We start from the raw sequence: 21987 nt of genomic DNA on the forward strand, positions 1-21987 counted from the left end.
ATTCTGGCCTGAATCTAATTATCATAAACTCGGACTAAAATCAGGACTTATTTAGTCCTAATGTCTAAATGATTTTTATTTTAGGCGTTAGAGAAATGGCTCTGTAGTTAAGAATTGGCATTACTGTCTCAGAAGATCCAAGGTTGGTTTTCATCTCCCATACTGGGTTAATCCCAAGTTTCTGAAACTCAAACTCCAAGGAGAACATTGCTGTCCTCAGACCTCCATGGGTACTTTCACAGTTACACAAATACACAAATATACATAAATAAAGGTAAAATGAAATATGTGTGTGTCTGTGTGTATATACATGTGCTCTATTAAGAAGGAAAAATGAGAACATCAAATTGCTTAGAGCTGGACTTGTATGGGTTTGTGTGTCTACCAAAATGAATGATACCCACTCCTTCTTACTGACCTGCAAGTTCTATTAATCACTAAACGTTTCTCCAACCTCAGCTTATCAGTTTTTACCTCTGTTCCTACCTCGGAACTAAGCATGAAAAATGAATATGCTTTCTATCACATGAAATCCAGTTAACGTTCCTCCAACATGATCATGCCAACCACTCCCACACAGAGCCTAATGGGCACCTTCTCTTGTCTTATCTATTAAGCATCCCACTCTTCTGCCTGCCTTTGAGTTTCTGCCAAGTACAAGTGATATTTGCTGACTCCCTTATTTACAGAAAGGACAGAATGAATCTCCTCTCTGTGTTCTCTTAGGTTGACTTCATTCATCTCCACACCTTCATAAACAACCATTAAGCTTCATGTCTCTTGATAAACTGGGGAGTTTTATTGCTTGTTTCCAGCCTAGAGAAAGCCATGGAAAATTGGATGTCTCATTACTTGAAGACAACAAAATCTTCCTTGTGGCTCTGAGACATACTTTTGTTAAACACATCTGCCAAAAGCGAGGAATAGCATTATTCCTAGACTTTTGAAATAGCCACAAAAATCCTTTTATTCTACTTTCTTCAGTCAGAAACAAGACTTAAATGAACTACTTCAATTTCTTTGATAAAATATGCCATTAGAGTAGAAAAAGTAGCAAATGCCTTCCCTTTAGTAGACGAGATTCTTATGATGTTCCTAACCTCTTCTAACTATTCTAACACATTCTTTTTCTCCTGTCATGTTCTAGCTATGGTGACTTCTTCTCTTGACTGTCTATCTCTAAAAAATATTGACAGTGACTAGAGATATGAGAATTGGAATTCAGATTCGTGAGCCAGGCTACCATTATAAAAAACCTGACTTTATTACTTATGCACTTTCCTATATTTGTCAAGAGACCACCTATGCTTACTTCTTCAAAAGTGTGTATAAGGGCTTGAAGAGAAGATTCAGTTGGTTTAGGCCCCAGCCTGGATTATGCAATCCCACATGGCAGGGTTAAACCAGGGTTAGTTGTGTACACCCGGAATCTCAGAATGAGAAAGTGAAGGTTTGGGCATTCAAGTTCATTCCAGATATTGTCTTAGTTAAGGTTTCTACTGCTGTCATTAAACACAATAACCAAAGCAACTTGGGAACAAAGGGTTTAATTCAGCTTATAGCTTGAAGTGAGTGGAGGAGCTCAAGTCAGAAATATTGGGTAAGAAACTAAAACACAGTTCATGGAGGAACTGTGTTATTGTCTTGTTCTTCATAATTTTCATAGGTTGTTTCTTTTCTTTTTTTAAGATTTGATTTATTTATGTACGTGAGTAGCTGTAGATTGTAGCTATCTTCAGACACACCAGAAGATCCAATTACAGATGGTTGTGAGTCACCATGTGGTTGCTGGGACTTGAACTCAGGACCTTTGTAAGAGCAGTCAGTGTTCTTAACCACTGAGCCATCTCTCCAGCCCTGGCTGTTTCTTATAACACCCTGGGCCAATAGTCCAGAAATAGCACTGCCCACAGTGAACTAGGCCCTCTCATACCTATCTCCAATCAATAAAATGACCCACAAGCAAATATGGTGGGGGGGTGTCTTTTCTTAATTGAAGTACTCTCTTCCAAAGTGAATCCAGCCTGTGTCGAGTTGACATAAAAACTAGCCAACATAGTGACACAGTCACTATGTCAAAAAAAATGTCAGTTTTGGCTAAAAAGCAAGCAATCAAAACAGAACAGCAAACAAGTGTTGCCCAAGTGACTATTATTTGACTTCTATAGTCTATAAATTTGGAGGGAAAAGTTGAAGTAAATTATCTCTGTCAATATTTAGTGTCATGTGAGGCTTATTAGTTTGAAAAGGGGTTTGAGGAAAATTCAAGCCTTCTGCTGCATAAATCAGCAGCACCGCCTCTGGTTCCTGCAGTATCTCCCTCCCCATTCCCGCTTAGAGCATCTTCCTGCTGTACAGAATTATTTAACAAGGATTTGGTTCAGGTAACAGCAGCAAATAGATTGGCACCTCTTTCACACTTGCAAAGTCATGGACAACACTGCCCTTTGTTTGCCCTAGCAAATAGACTGCATTTAGTTGGTCCAACTGCGTCCTAAACATTGCAGTATAATCAGTAAGGAAAGAACAGTCACAGGGGAACCATGCAGAATGGTGATTGTAGCTGCCATATTGACTTGCTAAATGTCTTCTCTGTCCTGCTCGGGCCTAAGTTTTACTTGGGATACTTGAAATTTGGTTAACCCAAACTTAGAATCACCCTTTGTGAAATCCCAATATATCTATTTTTAAAGTCATAGTAGGTAAAGAACCAGTTTGCTCACTGACCTATCAATCTTTATCTTTATAATATACTTGGACCTTTACCTAGACTTATCTGGACCTTACTTCAGAATCATTCATTCCTCTAGTTCCTTTCTTTCTTTCTTTTTATATTTATGTGTATGAGTGTTTTATCTCCATGTATATCTGTGCTATACATATGTGTGGTGACTATGTAGACCAGAAGAGGGCGTTGAATCCCTTCGCAGCAATGATTTGGATGTAGGGAACCAAACGGAATGAAAGTAAAGGGGATCTAAATACCGACATCCATTTCTTTCTGCTTCCTGGCTGTGAAGGCAATTTGACCATAGCCTCATGGCCTTTCCTCTATGATTTGTCTGCCACGCTGTACCATTTCTTTGAAATGGGAGCCAAAACAGACTGCTCTTTAAGTTGTTTCATCATGGGTATTTTTCACAGTGATGAGAGCGGTACCTAATTCACTCCCATACGTTGTCTGTTCCTTGGCCCTCCGAAGAGAGTGTGCATTGCTGTATTATGCTTAAAGTATGTACTATGAGCTATTCTTTCCTATTCAATTCAGTTTATGCAACTCTCTGAGCCATGTGCAGTAAATGCCTCATGGCATGTGCTCCTGAAATTTGTGAACATGGCAGAAATGTATAGATGCATAGATGACTGCTCTACAAGCATGAGTCCAAATCTCCAGAATCCATACAAAAATCTACGAATGGCCATCCACAGCTGTCTGTAAGCTCAGTGTTGGTGTGGGAACAAAGGAGGGTCACTGAGTCTTGGTGGCAACCAATTTATATCCGGACTCAGTGAGGGACACTGAAGCAGTAGGTTAAAGTGGAGACAATTAAGCAGGACACATGGCATCCTACCCTTCCTTCGCCCTCACACCCAAAGCACACACTTCCACCCCGGGACACACCTAGTAAGTAAGTGCCCCTTGCTGTTGCCCTTCATCGCTGTAAACAATGATGAGTTCTCTGCAATCACACCTGCCCTTCTCCAGTCTGCATTCCATGCAGCACACATAGCTGAAGTATTGTCCTCTCAGAGAGCTCTCACTCCAAGTTACTCTTCAGGCGACTACCCACAGTAGTCTCCAGAGATTGAAAATCAAATTATCCTATATAATAAAAGCAAAAGGAAAGTAGTAACAATACTTTAATAAACCTTAAACATCATTTCAAGAATTGTAAGAATATTCCTCACAACTTCAAGACAAATCACATTTAAGTGCTCTGCAATGGCTTTCTTTTTTTCTTGCGTATGTGTGTTTGTGTTTGTGTGTGTATGTGTCCATGTGTGTGTGTGGTGTGTGTGTGTCCATGTGTGTGTGTTTAGAGGGTGTCCATCTGAGTGTGATGCCATGATTTCATAAGAAGCCAGAAGAGAGTGCCAAACTTCCAGAGCAGGAGTGCTAGGTGGATTTAAAACACCCAATGTGGGAGCTATGAACTGAACTCATCTGTTGAAAGACCAGTGCAAGCTCTTAACTACTGAGTCATCTGTCTTCCCTGCTGCCTCCCGCCACCACAATACAGTTTTGTACTTTTTAAAACTTAGCATTCCCTGCTGCTTAACAAAGAAGACACCAATCTCGTTTTAAAAGGGAAGAACCCAAGGCACAGTGAGCATAAATTTGACCCAGGAATCAAAAACTGGGCCTGCTTTTAAGGAATTCCTGTGATTGTTAGATGGTAAGAGGGTTGTAAACATGAATATTGCACTCATAGGGCCATACAACTACCTGCTCAATAACCGATAGCTGATGGATTTGGAGAAAAAGCAAGGTCTTTGATCTCAATTGTGTACAGTGATTCCACAGAGACCCAACATATAATTCATTACATTCAACTCAGGAGTAATATTCACTGATTCAAAATCCTGTTGATTTCCTCTATGTCTCGTGATCTTGGAGACATGTTTTCAGCTCTATCTACATAGAGTCCTCTAATATGCTTACATGGTTTGCATTTCTTTCAAAGTTTACTCAGCTTGAGGTGATTTTGAGAAAGAAGGGTTTGGATTTCATTTGGAGACAGCTGCTCACCTCACTACCATGTAGATGTTTCCAGACATTGCACCTCTGCTGAAACTGCCTTTGCTTTGATGTTTATGGGAATATAGGTTCCTTGAGTTTACTTAAACTTACAATGGTTTATGTTTTTCTCAACTTTGATGAGCCATCAGCTTGGCCTATAAATACGTTATTTCCATGTGGAAAAGACCACCATTTGTAACAAGAGACAGATTGCTTTGAAAGCATTCTGTTACCTATAAGAGTTCCATTCTAGAACATTACTGTCAATGTGTATTGAGAACAGCTCCTTTTACCTTCCTCTTTGTAAGTATTTAACGTAATTAAATTCTGAGCAGTTATGATTCTAAGATAATGATTTATTCTGCATGTGCTTGCCAAGGAGAGAAAAATGCCAGGTTCCTGCAACATCAGTCATTAGGGGATGATACTCACAGTTAACCAAGCATCTTACCTGCATAAACCACAGTACTGAATATTCTCCATGGTTAACTTGTTTCTGCTGTTATTGAGTTTGCCACAGGACTTGCTAACAGACTTCTCCTGTCTGATTGAATTCTCCTTTAATCAAGAATTGTAAAACAATAACATCTACACAGTAAACAAAACAAAAACAAGAAGAGTATTCCAGGAAAGAGCTATTATCATGTGTAAGAGAGAAATGAACATGAAACAGAAAGAAACTGTGTAATTGTGTCTGACAATTGCTTTTGAGATTAACAGTATTTTTATTTTTTATACTTTCCCCTGCGTCTGTGGTGTGTGTGTGTGTGTGTGTGTGTGTGTGTGTGTGTGTGTGTGTGTGTGTGTGTGATTCAGAAGAGGTCAATAGATTCCCTGTGGCTGGAGTAACAGGCAGTTATGAACTGCCAAACTTGGGTACTGAGTACAAAACTCAGGTCCTCTATAAGAGCAGCAATGCTCTTAACTTCTAAGTGATCTCTCCAGCCCCAGATGACAATCTTCTTTAAATAGTACCTATTTTCTTCTCTCTTTTCCCTTATTCCTTTGGTTATTATTACTGTGTATATGTCTCTGTCTCTCCCTTGTTCTTCCATTAAGATCGAAAAACTCTGTGTTCTTCATTAGTTTCCATAGGATGACATCACCAAATAGAGTGTTCTGATGATCTAGGGTAGACCGTAAAATATTAGTACAAAAACAGACTAAAGTGGCTTAGAAAATATAGTTCCATTAAAATATTTCTATCTCTCTCAACATTTCCTAGGCTCTATGAATATAATGGTTAATATAGATTTTCAAGTTAACAGGCTCTAGAGTCACCTAGGAAACAAGCCTTTGTGCGTACCTGGGGGCAAGTATCTAGACTAGGCTGATTTAGGTGGGAAGACCCAGTTTATGTTTGGGTAGCACAGCTCTATGACCTGGGTCCCCATTCCCTAAAAAAAGGAAAAAGTAAGTTTAAAAACTATTTTCTTACCTCTCCAACTCATGACTGTGGCTTCAATGAGACTCCCACCTCAAGCTCACGCTGTCAAGCCTTCCCTATCATGATGGACTGTACTCTCAAACTGTGTGCCTTTTATGTTGCTTTTGTCAGAGAGTTTCATAACAGTTACAGGAAAAATTAGTCACACAAAGGAAGATCCATTAGTGTTTAAAATACCTGCAATTAGCAACTTAGGAAATGCAGGCTCAGTGTAAGCTTTGCCCTTCCCCAACTTCTATAGCTCATTCACATCTCTCTTAGAAACACTATGACTAATAATCCTTGCCTGAGTGAATGGGGTTATGTTGAATTTGATTTTTCAAAGTCCACTTTTGATTTTAAACACGTGCACATGTTTATGTCTCTCTGGGTGTATGAGCACACATGGGTGCATTGCCTTTGATGGTAAGGAGACAGAATTGTAGATTCTAGAACTGCAGTTATAGGAAATTGTAAGCAGTCATGTCGATTCTGCAAACCAAACTTGAATCCTCTGCTGGAGAAATACACATTTTTAACTGCCTAGAACTGTATGTATTCAATTTTTTAATTGTTTTACTGCACTGGCTACTACTTCTATCACAATGCCACAGGTAATTCAAGTGGAGGTTATAACATGATTCCTCCTTTAAGAAGAGAAAAAAATCTAGTCATTTGCCACAGAATATGATTTTACCACTAGGCTTCCTGTTGAAGTCATTAAACAATTCAAATATTTCCTCTCTTGTCCTATTGTCCAAAAGGTTTTCATATGTAAGTGTGTGTGTGTGTGTGTGTGTGTGTGTGTGTGTGTGTGTGTGTGTGTGTTTCTATGTTGGACATTTATTTTCTACTGTGACACATTCTGTGATGCCTTGTATAAGTACCACTTCGACTAGGCATGTTTGTATGAATGTACATAATTTTACTTTTTATATTTTATTAAATATTTCTGTAACTGGCCTCATGGAAGACAATAGTCTTAATAATTTTTGGGGGTTTGGTATTATTTGTGTCTAACTTTAAAATCAGAATACAAGAACTTTATTAAATAAACTATTTTGATAAGAAACATGGAATTAGGTATTTCTCAAATCATTGATAGACTTATCCTGTGAACACATCTTTCTGTTAGTTTCTAGGTGTAACCTCTATATGTTGTCTGGAAGGTGATGCTTCACAACTCTCTCCCCATCCACAGCTCCTAAATCCCATCTGTCTCCCCCACTAAGCATTCAAGTAGATGACATAAATACCACAGATGGCTAAACATTCAACATTATCTTATTTTCATCACTCTGATCATTTGTGAGTATCTGCATTACTTACTAAGATAAGTTACTTCTTGGGTCTATTTTTAAATGCTAGACAAACCTAGAAGGATATTCCTACCTACCTACCACCCCCCACACACACATCCCACACACATACAATTAAATCTTCCAAGGCTTGGTGGGACTATCTCTCTTGTCGCCTCAAATGTCTGAGATAAATTGAGGCAGATTATTAAGTTTATACTTACATGCACACTTTATTCATGCAATAGATTGTGTGCAAATTGTGACCATTTTTACTGTCATCCAATGGTCTGAAGACAAGCAATACAATCAGTTGAGAGCATGATTCTGAACAGGGCAGTACCACATTATTAGACATTAGTAAGGGACTAATGTCACTTTACATCAACAGGCTCAGCCAATTCTCGCCAATAAATTAAAACCAAACAAAATTAATTTTCTTCACTTCTCCCAAGAGACAAATTTAGCAACAGAATATTGACAAAGCTTTCTGTCTCTATCACTTTTTTTTAATTCTAATTATACTAAGTCCTACTTAAAGAGATCACAGAAAGGATATGAATGGTTCTCCAAAACTGCCCTTTTCAGCAAGCGACACATATCTTTTAAAATCCCTGAAGTTGTCTAAAGTTCTGGGATATAGTTGGATAACATTCTGTGTATCCAACCCCTGTTTTTCCTCCATGTTTCAGAGTCCTTGATACTCATGCAGAAGACTGGATTCACTTCCCAATATACATTTTCAGCATCTCACAAGTGCCTGTAACCTCAGCATTAGGATAATTGATACCTTCTTCTGACCTTCACAGGTATGTACATAAATGTAGTACACACACACACACACACACACACACACACACACACACACACACACACATTTCTGTGTCAAAATTCCTGATCCTAGGATACTATTCTTGAGTCTTAAACATGTAGTAATATTACCAGACTAAAATGGAAGCCTACACTAATTGGAAACAAAAATGCTGGACAGAAAAATAAATGAAAGTGTATTTAGTCTACTTTTTTATCTCTATCTGGTAAGGTAATCCATTCAGGATTAGCAAAAGACAAATACCAATGATGTAAACTTCAATTCATAAAAATCTACTAAGAGATGGGTTGGCCACAGTATTTCCAAAAATCATAACATGTGTAAAACTTTTATTTACATTATCTTTCTTGCAAATAGAAATTAACTCATACCTACTTTTGTCTATTTGTTTGGCTTTTGTCTTATAAAATTTAGAATTCAAAATAGCTTAATACCACACATATCAATGATATTCACTTTCTGTTTTCAATCCCCAGAGCAAATCTATCAAATTTACATTTACTTCTTTTTATTCTTAAACAATTTTATATGTACATAAATAATAAATATAAATAATACAAAGTATAAAAATTTAAATTTTCTCCTCTCCCTGTTTCCTTCAAGTCTCTCCTGCCCCTCTATTTCCCTTTATTATATTGTTCCCTAGTCCAAATAGGATGGAAACATCCACACTTTGATCTTCCTTTCTCTTGAGCTTCATATGGTCCATGAGTTGTACTGTGGGTATTCCAAGCTCTTTGCTTAATATGCAACTATCAATGAGTATATCCAAGTGTGTTCTTTCATGAATGAATTACCTCACAAAAGTTGATATTTTGTAGATTCATCCATTTGCCTGCAAATTTCATGAAATCATTGTTTTTAATGACTGAGTAGTACTCCATTATGTAAATGTACCACATTATCTGTATCCCTTCCTCTGATGAGGGACATCTGGGTTGTTTCCAGTTTCTGATTATTATAAATAAAGTTGCTATGGTCATAGTGAAACATGTGTCCTTATTGCATGTTGGAACATCTTTTGCATATATGACCAGGAGTGGTGTAGCTGGGTCCTCAGGTAGTACTATGTCCAATTTTCTGAAGAACCTCCAGATTTTCAGGGTGATTGTACCAGCTTGCAATGTCACCAACAATGGAGGAGTGTTTCTTTTTCTCCATATTCTCACCAGCAACTGCTGTCACCTGAGATTTTTATCTTAGTTAGTCTGACTGGTGTGAGGTGGAACCATAGGGTCATTTTGATTTGCATTTCCCTGAAGACTAAGGATGTTAAACACTTCTTTAGGTACTTCTCAGCCATTTGCGTTTCCTCAAATGAGAATTCTCTATTTAGCATTGTTCCCCAGTTTTTAATAGGGTTGTTTGGTTCCCTGGAGTCTAACTTCTTTGTATCTATTGGATATTGGCCCTCTATCAGAACTTTTCTCAATCTGGTGGTTGCTGTTTTGTCCTAATGACAGTGTCACTTGACTTACAGAAGCTTTTCAATTTTATGAGGTCCCATTTGTCAATTGTTGATCCTAGAGCATAAACCATTAGTGTTCTGTTCATGGAATTTTCCCCTGTGCCCATATATTCAAGACTTTCCCCATTTTTTCTTCTATTAATTCAGTGTATCTGGTTTTATGTGGAGGTTCTCGATCCATTTGTATTTGAACTTTGTACAGGGAGATAACAATGGGTTGATTTGCATTCTTCTACATGTTGACAGCAACTTGAACCAGCACCATTTGTTGAAAATGCTGCTTTTTTCCACTAGATGGTTTTAGCATCTTTGTCAAAGATCAAGTAACCATGCATGTGTGGGTTCATTTCTGGATCTTCATTTTTATTTCATTGATCTACCTGTCTATCTCTACACTAATAGCATGTATTTTTATCACTATTGCTCTGTAATAGAGCTTGAGGTCAGGGATGATGATTCCCCCAGATGTTCTTTTATTGTTGAATATAGTTGAGTATAGTATTGTATAGTTTTCAATATCTGGGGTTGTTTGCTATTCCAAATGAATTTGAGAAATGCTTTTTCTAAGTCTATGAAAAAATTGATTTGGAATTTTGATGGGAATTCCATAGAATCTGTCTATTGCTTTCAATAAGATGGCCATGTTTACTATATTAATCCTGCCAGTCCATGAGCGTGGGAGATCTTTCCGTTTCTTAGGTCTTCTTCAAGCTCTTTCTTCAGTGATTTGAAGTTCTTGTCATATATTTTGGTTATTTGATTAGAGTCACCCCAAAATATTTTATATGTTTTGACTATTGTGAAAGGTATCACTTCCCTAATTTCTTTTCAGCCTATTTGTCCTTTGAGTAGAGAAATGCTTTTGATTTGTTTGAGTTAATTTCATATCTAGTTATATTGCTGAAGTTGTTTAGCACCTGTAGGAGTTCTCTGGTGAAATTTTTGGGTTCACTTAAGTATACTATCAAATCATGTGATAATTTGAATTTTTTCTTTCCAGTTTGTATCCCTAGGACCTCCCTTTGTTAACTAATTACTCTAGCTAGAAATTCAAGTCTGTATTAAATAGGTAGGGAGAGCATAGTTTGATATTGTTTACTGGTTTGCTGTATATTATTTTTATTATATTTAGGTATGAATCTTAAATTCCTGACCTTTCCTAGACTTTTAACATGAAGGGGTGTTGAATTTTGTCATATGCTTTCTCAGCACCTAATGAGATGGTCATGTGGTTTTTTTTTTTCTTTCAGTTGGTTTATATGGTGGTTTACATTAATGGATCTCCGTATATTGAACAATCCCTGCATCCCTGGAATGAAGTCTAATTTATCAGGATGGATTCAGTTTGCAAGAATTTTATTGAGTATTTTTGCGTTGATATTCGAAAGAGAAATTGGTCTGAAGTTCTTTCTTTGTTGGGTCTGGGTGAGGTTTTGGTATCAGCATAACTCTGCCTTCATAGAACAGATTGGGTAGTGTTCCTTCTGTTTATATTTCATGAAATAGTTTGAAGTGTTTTGATATTAGATCTTCTTTAAAGATCTGATAGAATTCTGTACTAAACCCAACTGGTTATGGGCAATTTTTGGTAAGATGACTGCTTCTATTTCTTTAGGGGTTATAGGATTGTATAGATGGTTTATCTGATTCTGATTTAAATTTGGTACCTATTGTCTGTCTAGAAAAGTGTCCATTTCATCCAGATTTTCCAGTTTTCTTGAGTACAGGCTTTTGTAGTAGGATTTGGTGATTTTTGGAATGTCCTCCATTTCTGTCGTTGTGTCTCCCTTTTCATTTCTAATGTTCTTAATTTGGATATTCTCTCTGTGCCCTCTGATTAGTCTGGCTAAGGGTTTATCTATCTTGTTGATTTTCTAAACAAACAAACAAACAAACAAACAACCCAGCTCCTCATTTTGTTGATTCTTTGTATAGATCTTTTTGTTTCTACTTGGTTGGTTTTAGCCATGAGTTTGATTATTTCCTGTAACCTATTCCTCTTGGGTGTATTTGTTTTAGAGCTTTCAGGTGATCTGTCAAGCTGCTAGTGTATACTCTCTCCAGTTTCCTTTTGTAGGCACTCAGATGTATGAGTTTTCCTCTTAGCACTGCTTTCATTGTGTCCCTTAAGTTTATATATATTGCGTGTTCATTTTCATTAAATTCTAAAAAGTCTTTCATTTCTTTTTTAATTTCTTCCTTGACCAAATTATTATTGAGTAGAGCACTGTTCAGCTTCCATGTGTATGTGGTCATTCTGTAATTTATTTTTTGTTATTGAAGACCAGCCTTAATTTAATGGTGATCTGATAGGATGCATGTGATTATTTCTGCCTTCTTGTATGTGTTGAGACCTGTTTTGTGACCAATTATAAGGTCACTTTTGGAGAAGGTACTGAGAAAAAGGTATATTTTTTGTTTTAGAATGAAATGTTCTACAGATCTCTCTTAAATCCATTTGGTTCATAACTTCTGTTAGTTTCACTATGTCTCTTTTTAGTTTCTGTTTCTATGATCTGTTCATTTCTGACAGTGGGTTGTTGAAGTCTTCCACTATTATTGTGTGATGTGTAATCTATGCTTTGAGCTTTAGAAAAGTTTCTTTTATGAATGTAGGTGCCCAGGCATTTAGAGCATAGATCTTCAGAATTGAGAGTTTATCTTGGTAGATTTTTTTCTTTATGTGTATGAAGTCTTTCTTCCCCTTCCCCTCCCCTTCCCCTTCTTCTTCCTCTTCCTCTTCCTCTTCCTCTTCCTCTTCCTCTTCCTCTTCCTCTTCCTCTTCCTCTTCCTCTTCCTCTTCCTCTTCCTCTTCTTCTTCTTCTTCTTCTTCTTCTTCTTCTTCTTCTTCTTCTTCTTCTTCTTCTTCTTCTTTGATAACTTTCATTTGAAAGTCAATTTTTGGGCTGGGGATTTAGCTCAGTGGTAGAGTGCTTACCTAGGAAGCGCAAGGCCCTGGGTTCGGTCCCCAGCTCCAAAAAAAAAAAAAAAAAAAAAAAAGTCAATTATTTTCAATATTAGAATGGCTACTCCAGCTTGTTTCTTGGGACCATTTGCTTGAAAATCTTTTCCAGCCTTTTACTCTGAGGTAGTGTCTTTTTTGTCACTAAGGTGCATTTTCTGTATGCAGCAAAATGCTGGCTCCTGTTCATGCAGTCAGTCTTTTAGTCTATGTCTTTTTACTGGGGAATTGAGTCCATGGATGTTAAGGGATATTAATGAATAGTAATAGTTGCTTCCTGTTATTTTTGTTGTTAGAGGTAGAATTATGTTTTTGTGGTTCTCTTATTTTGGGTTTGTTGAAAGATTACATTCTTGCATTTTCTAGGGTGTAGTTTTCCCCTTGTGTTGTAGTTTTCCATCTATTATCCTTTGTAGGGCTGGGTTTGTGGAAAGATATTGTGTAAACTTGTTTTTGTCTTGGAATATCTTGGATTTTCCAACTCTGATAATTGAGAGTTTTGCTGGGTATAATAGCCTGGGCTGGCATTTGTGTTCTCTTAGGGTCTGTATCTTCTAGGATCTTCTAGGATCTTCTAGCTTTCATAATCTCTGGTGAGAAGTTTGGTGTAATTCTGATCGGTCTGTCTTTATATGTTACTTGATCTTCCTTTAGTGCTTTTAATATTCTTTTTTTTTGTTTTGTGCATTTAGTATTTTGAATATTATGTGGTGCGAGAAATTTCTTTTCTGGTCCAATCTATTTGGAGTTCTATAGGCTTCTTGTATGTTCATGGGCATCTCTTTCTTTAGGTTAGAGAAATTTTCTTCTATAATTTTGTTGAAGATATCTACTGGCCTTAATATTGGGAATCTTCACTTTCTTCTATGCCGATTATCCTTAGGTTTTCATCTTCTCATTGTGTCCTGGTTTTCCTGGATGTTTTGGGTTAGGAAATTTGCATTTTGCATTTTCTTTGACTGTTTTGTCAATGTTTTTTATGGTGCCTTCTGCCCCTGAGATTCTCTTTTCTATATCTTGTATTGTTTTGGTAGTGCTTGTGGCAAAAACTTCTGATCTCTTAGGTTTTCTATCTTCAGAGTTGTCTCATTTATGATATCTTTATTGTTTCTATATCCATTTTCTAGATCCTGGATGGTTTTGTTCAATTCCTTCACCTGTTTGGTGGTGTTCTCCTGTAATTCTTTAAGGGATTTTTGTGTTTCCTCTAAAAGGGCTTCTACCTCTTTACCTGTGTTCTCAAGTATTCCTTTAAGGAAGTTATTTAAAGTACTCTGTCCTCTCCTGTGATGTGATTTCAATCCAAATTTTGCTTTTCTGGTGTGCTGGGGTATCCAGGACTTGCTGTGGTGGGATTTCTGGGTTCTGATGATTCCTAGCGGCCTTTCTATTTCTTATGTTCTTGCACTTGCCTCTTACCACCTGGTTATCTCTGGTATTAGTTGGTCTTGCTGTCTCTGACTGTGGCTTGTTCCTCCTGTAAGCCTGTGTGTAAGTACTCCTGGGAGACCTCCTCTTTCTGTGCAGAATTTGGGTATGGAGAGCTATGGCACATATCAGCTCCAGGGTGCTGTCGGAAACTAGAAGGATCCTGTCCCTGGCCATTCGTTGCTTGGGTCCTGTGTCCTGAGGGCTTTAGGCACATCCCTCTGAGTAGAAGGGATGGTCTCACATGTGCTCTCTGGTGTGCCAGGACTCCTCAGAGACCAGCTCTCTCCCGGTGGGATTTGGGTATGGAGAGCTTGGCATAGAGTCAGCTATAGGCATAGATGGAGCCAGAAGGCTTCATTTACTTCTTAAACTATGGGGAAAATCTTATGTATGTTGTTTCTTCCTGCTAATCACAAGCAGTCCTCCATGATATTGCAATTCTCACAATCTCCTCATCTTTTAGTGAGCGCACAGTGTGTTTTGGAATTGTTTTGTTTTTATTAAAGATACAGCCCAAGGCAATCTCAGTTCTCTGAAAGTGTGTATTTATCTCCCTTGGAGGCAACAACGTATGCTTTTTGATGTGTCATCCCTCCTATTAGAAACTAGGAAAAGTGTAGGCTGCATGCCCAGCACTAGATGGCCAACTGGAGAAGAAACTCAAATGGATTGTCAGTGGCTCCTTTTGCTCTTTTGTAATGTCCTATCAGGGCTTTCCTTTTATATAATTTGTATCTTATTTTTTGTTTTTTATTTTTAATTTATTTTACTTATAATTTTCTTCTCTCCTTTTATCCTACAGGTACTTTGCATAAATATTAAGGCTTCTTTCCAGTTTAGTGTTTTTATTGGATTTCTTTATGTTATTGTTTCTTTTTTTTTTACACTACAGATTTTATTCCCCTCCCAGGCTACCCTCCGACTGTTCCACATCCCACACCTTCTCCCTGCCACTTCTGTCTCCATGAGGGTGTCCCCACCCCACCTTCCTTACCAGACCTTTACACTCCCTGCAGTTGACAATCTCTTGAGGGTTAGGTGCATCTTCTCTGACTGAACCAGGCTGGTAGTCCTCTGCTGTATATGTGCCTGGTTGGTGATCCAGGCTCTGAGAGATCTTGGGGGTCCAAGATCTCGGGGGTCTTCCTACATGGTCGCCCTCCTCCTCAGCTTCTTCCAGCTTTTCCCTAGTTCATCCACAGGAATCCACAACTTTTGTTCATTGGTTGGGAGCAAATATTTGCATCTGATTCAGCTGCTTGTTGGGTCTTTTGGAGGGAGGGCAGTCATGATGGGTCCCTTTTTCTGAGTGCTCCATAGCTTCAATAATGTGTCAGGCATGGGTGCTACCCCTTCAGCTGCATCCCACTTTGAGTCTGTCACTGAACGTTCTTTTCCTCAGGTTCTTCTCTATTTCCATCCCTGCAGTTCTCTCAGACAGGAACAATTATGGGTCAGAGTTTTGACTGTGGGAGGTAAACCCCACCCCTTATTTGATGTCCTATCTTTCTGCTGTAGGTGAGTTCTATAAGTCCCTTCTTCCCACTGTAGGGTATTTAATCTAGGGTTCCTCTCTTTGAATCCTGAGTGTTTCTCACCTCCCAGGTCTCTGGTACATTCTAGAGCATCCTCCCAACATCCTACCTCCCGAGGTTTCCTGTTTCCATTCTTTCGGCTGGCCCTCACGGCTTCAGTCCTCTTCTCCTACCTAATACCATATAATGTTCCCTTCTTCCTCTCTTCTCCCACCCCTGTCCTCTTTCCCTTCCACATCCCTCCCTTCCCCTTTGTGGTTGCTTTCTTCTCTCTCCCACGTGGGTCTGAGGCATCCTCACTTGCACCCTTCACCTTGTTGACCTTTTTGAGTCCTATGGACTGTATCTTGGGTACTCTTTTCTTTTTCAGCTAATATCCACTTATGAGTGAGTACATACTATGCATTCCTTTTGGGTCTGAGTTACCTCAGGCAGGAAGATATTTCTTAGTTCCATCCATTTGCCTGAACAACGCATGATATCCTCATTCTTAACATATAAGTAGTATTCTATTGTGTAAATGAACCACATTTTCTATACCATTTTTCTTTTGTGGGATATCTGAGTTGTTTCTAGCTTCTGGCTATCACAAATAAGGCTGCCATGAGCATAGTGCAACACATGTCCCTGTGGCATGGTGGGGCATATTTTAGGTATATTTCCAAGAGTGTTATTGCTGGGTCTTTTGATAGATCTATTTCCAATCTTCTGAGGAACCTCCAAATTAATTCCCAGAGTAGTTGTTTGGATTTCTGAATGTGTGAAGGAGTGCATCTCTGTTATTCATTCCTTCTCGTGCGCTCTTTTCCTTCAGCGTGTTTTGTCTTATTCTGATGTATTTGATTTTCTTTTTGTTTTATCTTACTTTATTTTATTATCATCTCTAAGAAACTCGTTAGCTTTTCAATGAGATCCAGAAAGGTGGTGGATACAAATGGGAAAGTAGGTGGAAAGGAATTGGGAGGAGCAGAGGTGGGGGGTACTAAAATCAGGATATATTTATGGGGGGAAAATCTATTCTCAATAAAGGAAAAATAGAGATAAGAAACAAATGTCCTCAAAAGATAACTAGTGTTAACTATTAGTCTTACTAAGTCAATATCCTTCAGAAGCTCTTTTTAAAAACACTCTGTTGTGTGTCCTGTCTATTTTCAGTCTCTGGTTCTTGCTAGTTTTCCAATTCCTCATGCTATTGCCGCTCCTCTCCAGCTGTGTTTGGTCTCTCTGTGGCTCATTGCCATATATTCTTAATGTGGGTCAACGTTTTATAAACTAGTTCAAATTGACCTCATTACTTTTCCAATATCCATGGTGTTCACATTGACTGTTTTCCTCTGTTGCTTTCCATTTTTCATAAACCTCATTTGAATTTCAGTGTTATGACCAAGTTAAATCCAGTACTATGTTTCTCTTAGTTTCTCAAGTCTGATGTTTCTCAGAGTGACATGCATATTTGAATGTCCTCTTATTTTCTTCTGATATTTTGCTTTTGCTACTTGTATAGAGGACCCCTGCATTATTGAACCTGGAAAGCTTCCTGATTACTGAAGATTTAGTGATTCTAGCTTAGCCTTGAGTTGCCTTATAACCACAGATATGTATTTCATGTGCAATCATAGAAAAGCACACCTTGCTGATGTCACACAAGAAAAGATATACATATACACATACACACAAATACACATAAGCACATACATATCATGTTCATAAGTCAGTACAACTAAGAAAATTCCAAATTTTAACTCTTATAAATTTGTTGTAAGAATTAAAATAATGTATTAATTATTTTTCTTGATACTCTATCTAAATACCCAAGAAAAAGCAAGTTATAAAAGGAAGCATCTATTCTGGCTTATTACTGAAAGAGATGCATCCCTCATTGTAGAAAAGACATGACTGTAGAATCATGATACTGTCCGGTCACATCTCATTTGCTGTCAGATAACAGATAGTGAAAGTAAGTAGGACCTAGATAGGACCTCTTGACCCTCCCACAGTGATACAATTCTGTTAGCAAGACTCCATCTCTTGACCTTTCCAAAATATCAACCATGGACCAAGTGGTGAAACACACAGGACTTTATGGAATGTGTTAGAATCAAACCACATCAAATATCCAACATAACAGTTATCATACAACCAGCCTGAAGTGAATGTTCACTCAGCTGCCAGTAGTGGTTGTTTTACCACTGCTAAGACACTGATTGTGGGTGAAGAGATACTCACACTTCTTGTACCACTTAGATGCTGGTCCTTGAACATCAGTAGTCTACAGTGTCCAATGCAATAACTGCTACCCCCATCATTTGAATGACCTGCCTTGAACAAACTAACAAAAGAAGTTGTAGTCAGTAAGATATCCAATAGTCTCAGGAATTTAGTTTTATGGAAGCTAGACATATACAATGCAGGCATTAGACTTAAAATAAGTTCTTGGAAATTGATGAACTATTCATATGGATTTTTATTAGAAATTCTATTTCAGAATTCTCTAGTGATTATTTTTGAAGCACACACAGACACAGCATTAAGAAGGGAAGATTTGTTTTGACTCACAGTTTCGTAAGTTTTAATTCATAATGAAAGTGAAAGTGTGAGGAAGTTCATAGTGACAAGAACAGGCAGCCTTGGCTGTTGCTAGGTTGGTCAACAGAAGAACAAACAGTGGGCAAAGCACTAGGAGCTGCAAGACTCATCTCTCTTGACATGCTTCCAGCCAGGCCATACTTTAAAGCAGCAGTTCTCAAACCCCAGAGGAGTTGTGTATCAGATATCCTGCATACATTATGGATCATAACAATAGCAAAATTAGTTATAAAGTGGCAATGAAATAATTTTATGTTTGGACATCACCTCAACATGAGAAACTGTATTAGGAAGGTTGAGAACCATTCCTCTCAAAAGTCCATATCATTCCTAACATGAGCCTGTGGAAGACATGTTATTTACAAATCATAATGCTCAGTCAAGTAGAGGAGCTTCCTCCAAAATGAAAACTTTCCACTTTTGAGGAAATATTTTCAAAACATATTAGCAAGGCTATGAGATAGGAAGACATTGTAAGGGAGTTTAAACATTACATTTTGCAAACATACTCTTAAGCTCAGGAAGTAAACAAGTCGAAGGCTTCAGGAAGTCCTTAAAACTGACCAGATTCTTTAGGTACCTTTGCTCTAAACATATATAGAGAGTAAGGATAACTAAGAGATGTTCAGACCAGATGAGATGCCTAGAAGTGGTTCAGACTAATCAAGCTACCTGGAAGGAGCAGATATGCCCATCTAAAGCACAAAGTGAATAGGATAAGAAGTTAGTACCTAAGGTAATCTTGTGTGTATGAATGTACGTGCATCTGTGTGTGTGTGTGTGTGTGTGTGTGTGTGTGTGTGTTTGTGTGTGTGTGTGTGTGTGTGTATGTGAGAGAGAGAGAGAGAGAGAGAGAGAGAGAGAGAGAGAGAGAGAGAGAGAGAGAGGTTGGTATAGATGTTTTCTCAATCACTTTGCGGTTTTGGTGATTCAGGGTATCTCACTAAACTGATGATTCAGCCAGGCTGCCTGCTTAATCACTTGGATTTGCCTATATCTCTTACATGAGCAATGGAATTACAAACATGTGCCACTTGGCCTGCTTTTAATCTGGGTTCTGGGTTCTATAGACCTAAACTTGAATCCTCATGCTTGTGCAGAACATTCTTTCTTAACTTAGTCATTTCCCAGGCTCAGATAGCCTTTCTGTACGACATTTTAAATATATCCAAAAATTAAAATATTACTAAACATATGACCATCACCCAGTGCAAAATAAGGAACATGTCCTTTGAATAAACACCACATGCATTTGGAAGTAACCCTAACAAATTTAAGACAGAAATTCCTTGAGTCATATGACATTTTTTTCTTTTTTTCCATTTTTTACTACATTGAAATAGATACTTTTTTCTTTTATTGAATATTTCCTTTATTTACATTTCAAATGTTACCCCTTTCCTGGTTTACCCTCAGGAAACCTCCCATCCCATCGTTCACCCCCTGCCTCCATGAAGGTGCTGTTCCATCCACCAACCCAACCCATCCCCTGCCTCCATTAGGTTGCTCCCCCCACACCCACCCAGTCCCTCCCACCTCCCCCCTGGCATTCACTGTGGCATCGAGTCTTCAAAGGACCAAGGGCCTCTTCGCCCACTGATGCCCATCAAGGCTCATCCTCTGCTACATTTGTGGCTGGAGCCATGGATCGCTCCATGTGTACACTCTGGTTAGTGGTTTAGTCCCTGGGAGCTCTGGGGTGTCTGGTTGGTTGATGCTGTTGTTCTTCCTATGGGGTTTCAAACTCCATCAGTTACCTCAGTTTGTCTTTTCTGCACACTATTCAATGCTTCCTCCTGGACTATAGCTGGAATCTTGCAGGATCTTGCATGGATTTGCATTCTTTACCTGGAGTTGCAATAATATATTACTAAAATTGTCTGAGTGTGACTTTGGCTGCTCTCAAGCTGATCCTCTGCTTTTTATGCACATTTACCAGTCTCTTACAGCTATTCTTGCTCGGGGAATCACCAGCATATTCCAAGTCTGGTATCATGTTCCCTGCCTAGAGCATAGAGTCAGCTATTGTCCATGCAGCAGAAGACATTGGAGATTATTTACCTAGGGCTCAGGACCACCTTACTTCTACCCCAAGACCCTGGCAAACAGGTATGTTATATGTGTGTTCTAATGTTTACACATGTGTAACAATGCAGGTGGCTCACATGCCAGAGTATATGTTTGGATGTCAGAGGAGAACCTGCTAGCTCTTGCCTTCCACCTTGTTTTGAGAAGGGGTCTCTTATTCACCACTTCAAAATTCAGATGAGTTTTCCCATGAGCATTCTTTCTTTTTCCTCCATCTTTATTAAATTGGGTATTTCTTATTTACATTTCAATTATTATTACCTTTCCCGGTTTTCAGGCAAACATACCCCCTAGCCCCTACCCTTCCCCTTTTATATGGGTGTTCCCCTCCCCATCCTCCTCCCATTACCACCCTCCCCCCAACAATCCTGTTCACTCAGGTTCAGTCTTCACAGAACCAAGGGTTTCCCCTTCCACTGGTGCCCTTACTAGGCTATTCATTGCTACCTCTGAGGTTGGAGCCCAGGGTCAGCTTATGTCTCTACTCTCATCTCAATGTAGGCATACTGGAATTTATAGATGTACTTTACCGCATATAATATTATGTGGATTTCGGGTATCTAAAACTCAGGTACTCACCCTTGTATGATGAAAGCATTATACTTAGAGGCTTCTCTATAGAACATTAATTTCTACCTTTGTGATTTAAATAATCAATATATGCTATCCAGCACTTTTCTGAGCAGAAAATATGAGTAACAAATAAGAAACTCTACTATTTCAACACATAATGCAAACAGTAAATACTAATTTTTACCTCCCAAACATGAAGACAATCTTTTGGTCATGGGTTCTTCTGTGATATTCACAACTAAAAATTGAGTTCACCTTATATGATGTGACTAAGGCTTCTTTTCAATTATAATGGAAATTATTTCACTGTTCTAACACAATCTTCCAACTGATAATAATGTGAGGGAATGGAAAGGATGCAATTTTTTTTTCTCTTGAGAAAGGTAATTTGAAGACATATGCATGGCAAAACCACCTAAGATAGGAAATGATCTATAAATGACTGAGATAATTGCCAAGCCCCTAATTAAAAGACAACTTTGTTTTCAGTTCTGATGTATTCCTTTTACTTCAGATACAAACTAAACCCCAGGAAGGAAGAGCTGCTGAAAGAGCACCCACATACATCTCAGAAAACACCTTGCTCTGAACAATTAAGAACCAAATGCAAAAATGACTTCAGCCTTAACTGGAACTGCTTAAATGCTCTTTAATTTAAGTAAAAAGGAGGCAGCTTCCTGCAGACGCATTCTCTAATTTTCCTTTGCTCACCTTTTATTAATAAGAAGATTTGCAGGAGAATGGAATCTCTGCTGCTCAAAGCTTTTGTTTTATTACAATGACTTGATAAACATAAAAGTTAAAATAGGTACAACATTATCTGATTCACCACACAACGCTGTGCAGCTTAAAGACAGGACCAGAGAAGATGAAATTATCCTTCTTCCTTGAAGCTGGTCACCTTATTTCGCTTTGCTTGGAAATCCAATCTGCTAAACCCCTATTGTGTGAGACGCTGTTGTATTTGTAATGGATAGTTCTGTGTCTGTCTCCACAGCAGACGGGCCATTGAGCTTATTGTTTCTTTTCTTTCTTTCCTTTCTTTTT

The 21987-nt window shown here is 38.3% G+C and overlaps 1 long non-coding RNA gene across 1 annotated transcript; it reads left to right on the forward strand.

Annotated features, from left to right (window-relative positions):
• The first annotated feature begins 3925 nt into the window (after positions 1-3925).
• Positions 3926-20520, forward strand: LOC134486805 (uncharacterized). Its single transcript, XR_010066198.1, has 3 exons — positions 3926-5044; positions 8158-8274; positions 20219-20520. It is a non-coding gene; the product is annotated as an uncharacterized LOC134486805 (long non-coding RNA).
• The last annotated feature ends 1467 nt before the right edge of the window (positions 20521-21987 follow it).

The sequence above is a fragment of the Rattus norvegicus genome, chromosome 4 (genome assembly GCF_036323735.1).
Source record: "Rattus norvegicus strain BN/NHsdMcwi chromosome 4, GRCr8, whole genome shotgun sequence".
NCBI classification, from domain to species: Eukaryota; Metazoa; Chordata; class Mammalia; order Rodentia; family Muridae; genus Rattus; species Rattus norvegicus.